The sequence below is a fragment of the Asparagus officinalis genome, chromosome 4 (genome assembly GCF_001876935.1).
Source record: "Asparagus officinalis chromosome 4, Aspof.V1, whole genome shotgun sequence".
NCBI lineage: Eukaryota > Viridiplantae > Streptophyta > Magnoliopsida > Asparagales > Asparagaceae > Asparagus > Asparagus officinalis.
The window spans coordinates 58319395-58334397 of record NC_033797.1 but is presented as its reverse complement, the minus strand read 5'-3'; positions in this window follow the sequence as shown (position 1 = coordinate 58334397).

The window sequence follows — 15003 nt, the reverse complement described above, 5'->3', positions numbered from 1 at the left end:
TCTCTAGAAAAGTCAACTTCACTATCCGAAGATGAGGAGTTATCACTAGCTCCTTTGAGAGCAATGGTCTTTATTTTTGGGGATGGCTCCTTAATTTCTCTTGGGGGCACTTTCTCTTTCTCCTTCCCTTTAAGCTTCTTCTCATGAACCTTAAGCTTGCCGATGAGGCCATCAAGAGCTAGAGTAGTAAGATCGTGAGCTTCCTCTATGGACGTAGTGTTGGGCTCCCATGCCGGAGTCAATGAGCGAAGGATCTTGTAGTTCATCTCTTGGATAGTCAAAGTCTTGTCAAGACCATGCAATTCATTGATGATATTAGTAAAGCAAGAAAACATAGCATCAATGGATTCATTAGGAAGCATTTTAAATAACTCATAGTCATGCATAAGCCCACTAATTTTGGACTCCTTAACTTGGGGGGTTTCTTCATGTATAATACACAATTTTACCCAAATTTCGTATGTGGTTGCAGACGTGGAGACCCTATTGTACTCATTGGGGGAAAGACCACAAATTAAGACATTCATGGTCTTAGCATTGAGATTAGCTTGGAATCTTTCTCCATCGGTCATGGAACTAATCTTTGACTTTTCTACATACTTTTTCTCTATGATATCTAAAATGTCAAGATCAATGCAACGAAGATAAATCCTCATTCTAGCTTTCTAATAGGTAAAATTGTTATCAGTAAAAAACAGGGGTCTAGTGGTGGATTGTCCCTCAAGCATATGTATTAAATGAAGCCTCCATTGGATCTTTCCTCTAAGGTGGTTAGACCAAAAACAAATATAGAGACCAAGCTCTGATACCAATTGTTGGACCCTAGGGGGTGATTAAGTTCTTGAGGCAATAATAGTGCAATAAAAATTATGACAAGCAATACAATACTAATGAATGCTAAAATAAAAGAGATAAGGTTAGAGATCATTATCCAAGAGACGCACGATGTGTTAACGAGGTTCGGTCCGCTAACCTACGTCCCTGCTCCCCACCCTCGAGGAGAATCCACTACACAACCCAGTTTGGAAGCCAGAATTTCTTCTTCACAACGATCTCCACGAGATCTTTCAACCACACAATTGATCTCCATGAGATCACCCTCATGATAGTAGTAATCACAGGAAAAACTCTCTTTACAACAACCCTATGGCAAGAAGAGAGATAGCACTTGAAGCTTGGGATGTGAAAAACGAAACAGTGAACAACAAGATTAAAGTTGAAGCTCTTTTGAAAAAACACAACCACAAACTCAAGAGATTTGCAATTAATTCTCTTCCTGGAGTAGTTGGGGTTGTTGGGTATTTATAGGGAGAGAAAACTACAGCCAAAACCCAAAGAAATCCAGCAAAAATCCCACAAAATCCAAGAAATAGATTCTGTACAGCACTAGCCATTTGACAAGCTGTCTGTCAACTGACGGGCGGCGCCAGTCGACTGATAAGCTGAATATTGTATTCAAATACGAGCTTATCAGTTGACTGTTAGATATTTTTAGTCCACTGAAAAACTTCAGTCGAGTGGTCAGTCGACGAAAACAGAACAGAGACTAAAATAAAGATTCCAGGCACTTACTTCAGTCAACTCATCAGTCGACTGACTTCATCAGTTGACTGACCAGTCGACTGATAACAGGTTATCAGCCTGACTTGGTTTTAAAAATGAGTTTCAAAGCTCTGTTAAAATAGTAAATAAATTCTAAAAAATATAAAACTTTGGGAATAGTTTATAAACATTTTCAAAAACTTGTTTGAAAAAGAATTTTGCAAAAAGGTTCTCGTATTTGTGAAAATCATCATTTTAACAAAAGTACCAAAATATGAGTTTTGAAAGTGTGCAAGTGTGTGTGGTATCCCAAATAGCTTCAAATGAAATCTACAACTACTTGCCGACATTCTAGCACTAGAGAGAAAATAAAAATAGTAAATATCTCTCACATAGAAATATATTTCTTGAGTTTTGATATTGCTTTAGAGTTGATGAAGCTTTCTCATTTCGTTTAGTGTTCTTGATAAACATTGCTTCATCACTTTACATCCTCCTCCTTTAGATATCATCGTTGTAGCTCATATTCCATCCAATCTTGCATAAATGGTACTAACAAGCTTGATATACATATATACTATAATATCACTCAACAAGCTATTAGTACTGATAATGGTGGTTGTAAATCATCATCAAAACATAAGGGCTAACAGTTTCGACTCTTGTCATCTTTTTAGTCTTTTCATCTACCAAGCTTTAGACTTAGAAAATTTTTTATTCTAGGGGGTCATGAAGAAGACGCTATGATGTACAATCCTCCTTCTCTCGACTTAGACTTTTTTGGAGGATCTAGCTTCGAGCCACAAGCATATGAGGCTGTGGCTAAAGATCTGACAGGTGCTGAAATGGATGTGGCCCTTGAAACAGGCGAAGGTGCCGTTATAGGATCTGGTTTGTCTATGGTGATCGCTAGCCCAAGTATATCTATTACCGGTAGTACATCTTTTAGGTGGCAATATCGGGCATTAAACGACTTAGAGTTCGTCCTCCTCTAATTGCTTATATGATTCTGGCTCTTTTAGAAAAGCTACAAGAGGCGAGCGCTAATGCCGAGATTATAGGGCACACTATTGCTACCGGAGGTAAATTTAATTCTCCTTCATCGTTAATTTTCAACTTCTCTTTTGATGCCTTAACACTTAGAATTTTCTGTAGACATTTCGATGGAAGGTTTAAATGACGAAGAAGTCTCTCACGACGTAGTCAACGCACCTTCATTCGATCCCGTACAAGATCCTTTAGGATCTAGTGATAAGCTTTTTGGTAATACATTGTCTGGACAAATGCATCATGAAGCCATCGAACCAGTCATCGAGGCCGGTTCCTCTGCCGGTATGAATTTTGTCCCTTTGTAAAAGTTGTTCACTTATCGGTCTTACTTAACTGTAGGGGAGTTATACTTGTAGGAGCAGTCATTAAGACTGATGCAGCGGTGGGGACTGGCCTTATTGAGCAAGCCGTGAGACCAGCTAACGAGGTTAGTATGTCAACGACTGCGACATCAGCGACGACCTTAACAGTTCGTGAGGTCGTGCCGGTGGAACCAAGTGCGGGACATCAACTTGAGGAAACATCATTCGACTTTGGTAAATTCTTATTTCGATACTGATTTAGAACTTTGGCTAAGATTTCAAAGATATTTATATCCTCTTTTCATTGTAGGGTCGTCTTCTCGGCTCAATGATATAGTTAAGGCTCTGCTATCCGATGACGACTCAAGATAAAGTCCTTCTTCATTTGGAAATTACTTCCTTCTTCTCATTTGTGAATGGTATGATTGATAAGCTTATCAACAAAGGACTTCCTCTCGGTCTCTTCAAATCTTATCTTGATAACCAAGTGACCTTTATAACAAATCAAGGACACTCGGATCTGGCAGATGCTATTACTGTAGACATAGACCATCTCGAGCGCGAATTTCAAAGGCTGAAGGAATTCTAGGCTACCGGTGCTCCTTCATATATGGCCACTCAGCTGGAGACTAGGCTGCAGACGTGGCATGAGGCTCAAATATCTACCAATTTTAAAATTTGAGAATAAAAGGGTCGCGTCTAACAGACGAAAGCCATTTTTAATGATAAATTGACAGCCCTTCGTGAAATTGATTCTTCTCTCGCATCAGGTGTCACCACAATAGAACAACTTGAATCAAAACTTAAGGCGACCAAAGATGCTCAAACTGTCTTGGAGATGACAAAGGCTCATGCAGAGGGTATTGTAGATACAGTGTCCAAACAGCTAGAACTTTCTAAGGAGAAGTTAGCCGTGATGAAGGCAGAGGCTACGTGGATATTGGCTGCTGATGAGGACTCCATGAAGACCACACTGCAGAGCGAGCTCGAGCAAGCTTATACTGTAGAATTGTCTAAGCTAGAGCAACAAGTTCTTAGTCATAAGCTTCATGTGGATTGATTGTGACTTTTGTACCTGCAAACTCAATTTTTATTAATAGAAGATATTTTTTCGTTCATTATGTCTCTTTTATTATTATGATGTCTCGTTCTGTTTGGACTAATCAACCATAATAAATACAGGATTTTTGGCAAATCCTCAGCCATCAACGGGTTTGATGAGCCTTTACCGACTACCGTTTGAGTCGGGCTAGCATGTGAATTATTAAGACCCGTTTCACATGTGACGTTATGCCAAGAGAAATAATTCACTTAGACTTGGTGTTATGACTCTGAATACATAGACTTTACCATTTCTTACTGGAATATAGCACCCGGCAACTCGTGTTAGGCGCTGACATATCCCTACTTAGGCTTCGGGATAAAATTCCCCAGACTTGGACTCTGGTATCTTTTTTAATCGATAAAAGACTAAACCGGTAACGTGTGTTAGACGTAGACTTAGGATTTTTGGCAAACCCCTAGCCTTCAACGGGTTTGATGTGCTTTTACCGATTACCATTTGAATCAGGCTAGCATGTGAATTATTAAAACCCGTTTCACATGTAACGTTGTGCTAAAAGAGTTAATTATCTTAGACTTGATGCTATGATTTTGAATTCATAAACTTTACCATTTCTTACGGGAATATGGCACCCGACAACGCGTATTAGGCGCTGACTCATTCCTACTTAGGATTCGGGATAAAATTCCCCAGACTTGTATTCTGGTGTTTTTTCACTCGACAAAAGACTAAACTAATAACGTGTGTTAGACGTAGGCTTATCTTGAGTTAGGGATCAAGATAAAATCCCTTGTGCATGAAGTGCACGGATTTGAAATTGAGAATTATGTCTTTTCTCGGGGTAAGGACAAACCCGATGCTGGAGAGGAAGAATTTTATATTCTATCCTCAGGTCTTATTTAGGGTAAAGACGAACCCAAAATAGAAGATGAAGAATTTTATATCCTATCTTCCAAAACTAAAGAGGAAAAAATTTTATATTCTACCTCCAGTTGCAAAGGAGACTCGAGGTGGGATCTCCACCCCCAGAATCTGGAAAGGGAAAACTAAGAGTGGGATCTCCACTTCGAGAATCGAAAAGATTCAAGCAACCCTAATTTTTATAGGATTGGTTGCTTAATCCAAGAAAAAAATTCCTTATTTATTAAGGTGAAATTCTGATTTTGACCCTAACTTTTATAGGTTTAGCTGAAAAAGAAAAGGTGAAAGTCTTTCGTTTATCAAAAGAGATGATCCGATCTTGGTCCTAACTATTTGCAAGTTTGACCAAGAAAGGTTGGAGGCAATCCTAACTTTTATAGGTTTGATTGCTCAAGTTGAAAGTGGATCTCTCGTTCATGGAAGGAATCGAGAGGGGATTCTGGCTTTGGCCCTAACTTTTATAGGTTTGACCAAGAAAGTAATGAGAGTAGAATACATATAGCAATGAGAATGCTAACTTATACTACCACTCGATGGAGGATTTCGATGTTAAGTGATCAGGACTTAACACGTCAAGTTTAAAAATTATTAAAATTAGCGGATAGGAATTTTGGTGGACCTACCGTCAATTGATTTAATCAGCGGGGGATTTTGTGAGGAAAGATTGATCTGTTAAAATGGTCAAATCTTGTCTCAATAAAAGAATTCATGAGAGTTGGTGAATTCGATATCAATAATAAGATACGTTCAAACTTTGAAGACATTTAGAGTCCAAGTGTAGATTTCTTATTTATCACTTTGGTAGTAACTGGGTTATCCCTAAGAATACCACACATAGTATTCTTCTAAGAACTTCCCAATATATGGGTTATCCTGAATGTACTAAGGGTAGTACTTTTTCAGGAACTTGCCGTTTATCGGCATCATAAGCCGGGCGCCTTCCTTAGTAATAAGGCGATATGTGCCATTTGAATAGACTATCTCTATCACAATTGGTCCTTTCTATTTGGGTTCAAACTTGTCTTTCTTCTTAGAATCAAGGATCATTGGCCGTCGGACTACTAAGACCAAGTCTCCTTCTTTAAAACTTTGCTGTCGAACTTTTTTATCAAAGGCTCGGGAAATTCTGGCTTGGTAGAACTCAATGTGCTGTTGAGCTTCCAAGTACTTCTCGTCGATCATTTTGAGTTCTTCGAGACGTTTTTTATGTTGTTCTTCAGTCGTCATCTAGGTTGCGAGAGCGATTCGAAGAGATAGAATTTGAATTTCTAATGGAATGACCACTTCACACCTGTATACCAGAGAATATAGGTTGCGCCAGTAGGCGTGCAAACTGTGGTGCGGTAGGCCCATAGAGCTTCTCCAAGTTTATCATTCTAATCTTGTTTATTAGTCTTCACAAGTTTTGACAAAAGCTTTATGATAGTCTTATTAAAGGCTTCAGCCAATCCATTCGTTGTGGGATTGTAAGTTGTCGACGAGACGTCTTGGATTTTGAAGTTCGTGCAAAACTTGATAAAGGCATTGCTGACAAACTGAGGACCGTTGTCATGTATGATTCACCTTAGGACACCTTACCGATAGATAATATGGTGTTTGATAAATGTCATGACGTCGCTTGTCTTAACTTCTTTGAGCGGAATCGCTTCAGCCTATTTGGAGAAGTAATCGGTAATTGCCAGGATGAATCGGTCGTCTTTGACCGACAGGGAAAAAATAGGACCAACAACGTCTATTTCTAAGGTCTCAAAAGGCCATAATGCAGCCAAAGGGTGTAGATGCTCCGGGGGTTGGTGCATATAATTGTGTGCACTTGACATGCATGACACTTTTGGGTGTATGCAACTGCGTCGTTAATCATGCTGGGCCAGAAATATCTCATCCTTCTAATGTGATCATAAAGTTTGGAACCAGGTTGGTGTGCCCCATAAACTCCTTCATGTGTTTCTCTAAGGACTTCTTCCGCTTCTTTAGTCGATAAGCAACGTAGTAGTAAACCACCGTACCCTCTACGATACAGCGTTCGACTCTCCGTATTATAGTAGAACCTCGATGCTCTCCGTCGGATTCAGTCTTTTTCATTCGTGTCTTCTTGTAAAATCCCGTACAGGACATAGTCTACGATAGGGAAATGCTAGTCTCGGGGTTCGAACTCAACTTGAGTTGAATGTACTTCTTTAATATTCTCTTCTCTGTCATCTATATTGTAGATTGGTAAGAAGAGCTGGTGAGTTCTCACCGTAACGAACTGTTCCGTTTCGGGAGGCTGTACCAGGGATACGGTTAATACTGCCAGCGCATCTGCATATGCATTTTGTAAATGTGGAATGTACTCGATGAAGAATCCTTCAAACAATTCTATCATTTCAATGGCCACCTTATGCTATGGTATCAAATCTTGATTTCTGACCTCATACTCTCCCTGAACTTGTTTAACTACCAGTTAAGAATCACCGAAAGCTTTGAGATACTCGACCCCCAGCTCTTTAGTAAAACTGAGTCTAATAAGCAGCGTGTTATACTCGGCTACGTTGTTTGAGCATGGCTCGGTCAGTGAGTAGGCTCGAGGGGTCACATGTTTTTCCAGGGAAAATAAGACAACTCCAACTCCAGAGAAAATCTTAGAACATCCAGGAGTACTTGCTACATTAGTTGCTCGAGAAGCACCATCGAAGTAAAAACACCACACCTATTGATGGGAAGTTACGTTAGCTTTGTATGTTTCATCTGGCAGATCATCGTATACCTCGGTGGTATCCGTAGTTGGGTTAGCTGCCAGGAGATCACAAATAGCTTGTCCTTTAACAAACTTTTGTTGTTTAAAGTGTAGGTCGTATTAGGATAGAAGCAGGGCTCATTTTGCTAACCGCCAATTCATGAAGGCCGGCTGCGTCATGAACACCCGAAATGGGTTAACATTAGAGATGACATAAATAGTCTGTCCGACCAAGTAGTGCCGTATTTTTTGAATAGCGAACACCAAGACGAGACACTCCCTTTCAATCATTAGATATTAGGATTCAACACCCACAATGGTCTGGCTCAAGTAATATACTGCCTATTCATGACCGTTGTCATCGTCTTGTGCAAGTAATGCACTTAACGAGTGGCTCGTCACCTTGACATAAATCAAGAACGGTTTGCCTGATTTCAGTACACTAGTACAGGAGATTTCGAGAGATATTCATTAATATCTTCGAATGCTTTTTGACAAGCTTCGTCCCATACGAATGATACGCCCTTCTTTGTGAGCCTGGAGAATGGTTGACATTTCCTCGAAAGGTTCGAGATGAACCGACGGATATAAGCCAATCATCCTTATAATCACCTGAGTTCCTTAAGGTTTCTCGGGGGTTGCAACTCATTAATTGCCTTTACTTTATCAGGGTCAATGTGAATAGCCTTTGTGGTGACAACGAATCCAAGGAATTTGTTGTTGGACATTCCAAAGAAAAATTTGGTAGGATTCATCTTCAGTTGATGAGTCCGCATTAGGTCAATCATCGTCTTCAAGTCTTTGATGTGATCATTTTTGTTACCGCTTTTCACGACTAGGCCATCCACGTAGCAACAGTCTTCCGGATATGCTCCTGAAAAATCTTTGACATGGCTCTCTGATATGTGGCACATGTATTCTTTAAGCCGAAGGGCATAACCGTGTAGCAGAAAACACCGAGGGGTGTTCTAAACGCGGTATGCTTTTCATCATTTGGGTGCATCTTTATCTGATTATAACTAGAAAATCCATCTATGAAGGACATTCTCTCGAATCCACATGTATTGTCGATGATATTCTGTGATGGGAATAGAAAAATCGTCTTTCGGGCAGGCGGTGTTAAGGTCTCTAAAGTCGATACAAATCCTAATTTTCCCATTCTTCTTAAGGATCAGGACAATATTAGCAATCCATTCAGGGTGTTGCTCCTCCCTAATGAAACCGGAGTTGATAAGCTTTTTAACTTCGGACTCGATTACCTCCATAATTTGCGGACAAAACCATCTTTGTTGTTGTTTGACAGGTTTGACATCCGGCTTAATATTGAGGCGATGTATTGCCACATTTGGATCGAGTCCTCACATATCCTTATAGTTCCAAGCAAAAACATCAATGTACTCCCTAATGAGGGTAATTAACTCTTCTTTCTCATTTGGCGAGAGACTATCGCTGACGAATATCGGCTTTGGATTATCTTTGTCACCCATATTCACCTGGATTACTTGGTCCTCAGTAGGGGGTTCCCTTTATTCAAACCTATCACTGTACTGTATATTCAGGTGATGAACCCAAGGGTCTTCCCAAGTTGGCATTTGGTCATCTTCCTCTATCGTGATGGGGTCAATCGTAGCTATGTTCAACATTAGTCTTTTGAACATTTCCCCAAGACTAGCATCGGAATCCCAGGCTGAAGAATCGGAAGAATATCCGTCTTTACCCTTATTAGCTATTTGATCAATGATCTTCTAGTAGCACTCATCATCGGACGAGGAGACATAGCCTAAACCTCTTCTGTAGCTATAATAATTATCAAGTTTTTCTTTTGGTACATAGGCCATACGAGGTGGAACTCGCAGACCTCGACCAAAACAAAGACCCTCTCCGAGTGCGAAGTCATATTCGTATCTCTCCACGAGATTACGCGTTTTTGTGTTATATCTGAATAAATAAGGGGTAGGTTTATCATCATCGTCATCTTCTTCCAAGAAGTGGTCGGGTATCAAAAATTCCTTTCCTTTACTATAAACAACTTTCTTCTCACTCCCTGCCTTTGTGGGAATGACAAGTGTTATTCCGAACGAATCCTGAACATGCTTCTTCGTCATGCAAGACGATTGAAGTGGTACATACAAGTTAGGGTCGTCGTATAACTCTTTCATAATGTTATCAAGACACAACGAGTACTCTAAATCATTATTTATTGCTACTTCTTCAGTAAGTTGCTAGTTACAACTACTATCTGATGACTCTTCATCATCAAGATCGATTATAATGGATATAATGTTATTAAGTACAAAACCACTGTCGTAATCAAACCTAACTTTGGTATCATCTTATTCCTCGCTGTCAGTACCTTAGGCTGATGGTTCAGTATCGGATTCAGCACTGTAGAGAAGGGAGTCGGTAAAATAATTTTCCAATCCCTTAAACGGTTGCTTATTTGCGACCACTGTCTTAACCTCATTATTAGTGTCTACATATTTAAGACATTGATGGAGGGTAGAAGGGACTATAATATTACCGTGGATCCATGATTGACCCAACAGTAAGTTATGGGAAGTCTTTGTGTCGATCACGTAACACGTGACTTCCGATTTCAAATCTCCGATCTAGCACTGGTGTTGAATTCGTAGATCGTAGTGCCCGTGGAGGCTAGCTTGCTACCCGGTATTTCGAGACTATACATCAACCGGAGTGGCATGATGCTAACAGCGGAACCCGGATCGACTTGGATTCGGTTGACAACGCTAGAGTCAATGTGCCCAGTGAAATACAGGGGCCGGTCATGCTTTAAATTCTTTGTTTGCATGTCCTCTTAGGTGAAGGTAATGCAGGGAAAATGGTGTGCCGTGAGGTTGTAGTGTTGGACTGACGGCTCTAGTTCTTCAGGGGACGGCTTGATCCGAGTCAGGAAAACATCAGAATTGGCCAAGTCTTCTTGTAGCGCTTCCCTTGTGTCTTTTGAGAGATGCAACAGCTCATATAAGGTTAATCCGGCCGGTATATTAGCTAATTGCGCCATAATATCAAAACGATGCAGAGTGTTCGAGCTCCTCAGTTTATCTCTTCCAATCGGTTGATTGAATCAAGACTGCCTCGGGTTCTGAACCTCTTGGTATAAGGTCTCCTTCCCCTTTTGCTTTTTTTGAGTCTTCTCAACAACTATGGAGGGAGTTGTGGCCACTTCCATTTCAGCTAAGGTTTTAGAGGGAACACTTTTGGTCACCCTCTGCTCGGCTAACTGATTGGAGGCATCCGGATATTTGAAATGGTATTCATTCCCACTTCGGGTAGCAAAAGTTGGTTCTCCAATGGTTATAAAGACTTCTTGTTCATCTTCAGAGAGTGGGAAAGCAGGAATTCCTTCGTCATCTTCTTCTAGAATAGCTATGGCTCCACAACAAGACTTCCCTTTCCCCTTTGATTTCTTCTTGGATGAGGATCCGATCCACTATTCATCTCTAATCAGATTGGGATGGACCCAAAGAATCTCGCCATTTGGGGATGTATGCGGTACGAGTCCTTTCTGGCGCTGTCCATGGGGGTCGTCATTTACGGTTTTCATCGCCACTTTTATCACAGGCTAGGGCTGAAACCATTTCAAAGGGACAGATCCAAAGCTAATTATCACTGCATTCACACCCACCTTCTTCTCCTTATATTGTTTCATAGTAATGACCCCAACATCGATCAAAGCTTAGATTTTGTCCTTGAGGGCGTAACACGACTTGGTAGGGTGGTGAACGCTCTATGGAACGCGTAGTACTTTGGGTCATTAACCCTTTTAGTGTCTTCTTGATCTTGGATCAGAGGAAACTTAATCTTGTTGTTCTTTATGAGGTATTTGAAAATACCGGGGACTTCGTCTTCTTTAAACGAGTAGACTTTTGGGAATTTTGGTTCCAAAGTCTTTTGCTTTTAAGGTTGTCATTACCACTGCGACTGTTGAGACACCTTTTGCTATTGCTATTGTGGTTGCGGTTGTGCTTGTAGCTCGAATGTTTGGTTCGCGTTGATTGCGTTTGCTTGCGCTTTCCCTTTACCCTGAGGGACAAAATTATGTTATGGAGTATTTATCGTCGTTTGAGCTCTTTCGGTCTTCTTCCTCTTAAGAAAGCGTTTGGCTCATTCTCCTCGCACCTTCAAATCCCTCCAAGTCTTGGATGGCACCATTCCCATGACTTTAAGGATATCCAACGAAAGATTATTATGACAAGTTTCAAGGATGAAGTCTATGCTGATCGAATCTCGACAATTCATTACTTTGTTTCGGAATCGTTTGACAAAGTTCTTGACTAATTCTCCATCATTCTGTTTCTCATCGAATAACATTCTGATTGAAACCTCGGTGTCATCATTAAAGGAATTTGTGAGAAACATGTCTTCCATGTTATCCCAACTATTGATACTCTCCGGCTAAAGATGGTGATACCAATCGAAGGCTGCTCCGTGAAGAGTGTCAATGAATGACCGTACCATCAAGGGCTCATTACCGGAGATTATTCTCAAATGAGACTTAAAGTATATTAAGTGCTGAGTGGGGGAACCCTTTCCGTCAAACGGCATAAAGTTGATCAAATTAAACTTCACCGGGTATGGGATTGATTCTCACTCTCTCGGGTATGGACACAGTATTCCGGACTTCTTTACTTCCTAAGCACTCATCAACGCATTGGTTTTGTTCTCCAAGTCCCTCATCTTCTTATCCTCGCTCGTATCTTTCTTCGAGTGATTCTGGGGAGAAGCAACGTGGTCCTCCTTCATATTGTTATCATATGAGGGACCACCCCTAGCATTGTTGTAAACAAGAGGGGTATCCATGTTGGCATTCTTGTCCATCTCCTGATCACTATCAGCTTGGTTGGGATTGTGACAGCTAGACTCTCCATGCTAATTTATCAGCACCGTAATTTGTTAGCTGTGCATTTCTCTCATCTCCTACATAGCCATCTCCATTTCAAATTTGAAATTCTCTTTTTACTTGGTTAGAGCGTCTTCGAGAATTTTAGCCATTTGTTCTGTGTTGATTATAAATGACTCATAGGATTGTCTTGCGTTGGATGTCGTATCATCGGAAGCCATTGTTGAGCAAGCATCTGACATTTCGTCATCTGAGGGTAGTCCCTTTTGCATTCTCTGGTAATCCCTTCGTCTACTGATCCCCGATCGTAATCAAGTTATACACTGAGATACTGCTGAAAATTGATCGGGACTAAAGTGTCATGTCAACCTCCCTTTGCCGGTCATGTTTGAAGACACTTCTGGAAATTCATCATTCTGAGCGGCCGGTTTCTTTCTACGGAAATGCCTTGGCTTGGACTTGGACGTTTCGATGGAGATTCTTTCAAATACCGAAACTCTCTCCGGGACAGGCTTAGGGTAGCAACATTCTGACAACACTGCCTCGATAATTTTGGCACAAGGACAATAAGAGTCTGCTTCTCGGTTACTCCTTTTCTGAGACTTGTTCGTACCCCCAGCCCGATAGTATAACTCATCGGTCTTATAGCCGGAGCAACCCATTGTGTGTTGGAACGACTACCCAGGTATAACATCATCGTCAGACAAATACGTTTTCCTCTGGGGACTCAACGCTTTATTAGCGTCTTCAGGAGTCACACGTTCTAGGCTACGTTTTCGTGAGCGTAGGATCTCAACGGGCTCCTAGACTTCGACACACAATCCAATGCAGTCAGTTATAAGGATTTTCCCATCATGCGTTCTCTTCCACCGCTTAGGAGGACGATTACGACCCTCAGCCTTATAAACCACTCGAGATCCGTTCAATGGGCCTAAGTGCTCTTTGACTGGAGCTTTACCTCGATCATCGTGTGAAGGGCCAAGGCGATCTGTGATCTTTATCTTAAATCATGACAAATTCATGTTGGCCTTCTTGTTTTGATGATGTTTAACAAACAATTTACTTCTAATATTATTTGTCTAGTGTTTGTGTTTTCGTATTTATTCTAAGTAAACAACGAGTTGGAGGATGGATGGAATAGCACTTCAACGACGATATCAAATGGAGGTTGACGAAATTATGGAGTGAAGCTTATGCAATTCAAGTTCAAGATCCAAGTTCAGCTTCATCCGCATAGTGTACCAAGTCAAGCTTATTGAAGATCAAGATCGACTTGGGTAATCTAGTTTAGGTTTTATATTATGTGTGTTAAGTACCTTAAGCTCAATATTATATACACATAGTTATATATATACATGCATGGTTTTGGGTTTTCATGTTTACAAATATGAAATTACATATTTCATATGTATTATTGTGATTTGGTTTAACTACTTAGATATGAAACAAATATATTTTCATATACATACTCATATGTTTCATTTTCTATTGTATTTGTAAAAATATTGTACTCTTAGTTTTTGGACTTAACAATAATCATATACATATTTTATTAAGTCTACATAATCATTGTACAAAGTTTCAAACCATGGTTTAGCCAAAATGTCAAAATTCACATATTTACATTTTTATGTTTTGGCCTATTTTGTAAAATGATGATATTTTTCATTTGGAAAGTCCTTTTTGAAAACCAGTCATTGTAACATGTTTATTATCATGTCTACAATCATTCCCCAAAGTTTTATATTTTTTAGAATTTATTTAATATTTTTAAATAGTGTTTTAAAATCGGCAAACTATTTTCAAAACCTGGATTTTCATATATCAGTTCACGGTCGACCGCCACGGTCGACCGCGCCTAAGTTCTTTCGTCAGTGGGTAGCAGAGACTTTTACTGTTGACCGCCGAAGTCTCTGAAGATTTTCCTATTATTTTTTTTGCTCACGGTCGACCGCCGCGGTCGACCTCCGTTTATCCCAACGGCTCTTTTGGTACAGAATCAGATTTCTGATTCTTGGACTGTTTGGTCTTTGCCCTTGGGGTTTTTGCTGTTGCTTCATCTTCCTATATAAACCCCCAAACCCCCTTCTATTTCAGCAACCAATGGGATATTTTTAACAAGTTTATAAAAGTTTTAACAGGGGTTTAAGTTTGGTTTAAAGCTGTTTTAGTTGGTTCACAAGCGGAGGAGATCATCTACATTGTTTGAGCTTCCTTTTAATCCATCTTTACATCTTATTTTTTAGAGAAGAATTCCTAAACTCTATTTCTAGCTATTTATTGTTTTATTCATAATTTCTATATGCTAGATTTTATTTGAGTTTAGTTGTTTTATTTATTCTCATTGTTACACACCCACATGAGCTTTTAGTATTTACATACATAGTATATTAGGGTTGTGAGAAATTATAACATTGAGTTGAGCTTTTATTGAGTTCTCGTATTGTATTAGAGAACAAATCATTTGTTATCTTTGTGAGATTGTAAAGTTTTCGGTTAGCTAGAAAACCGAGTGTGAGGAGTGGGCGTTGATCAGTGAACGTTAAAA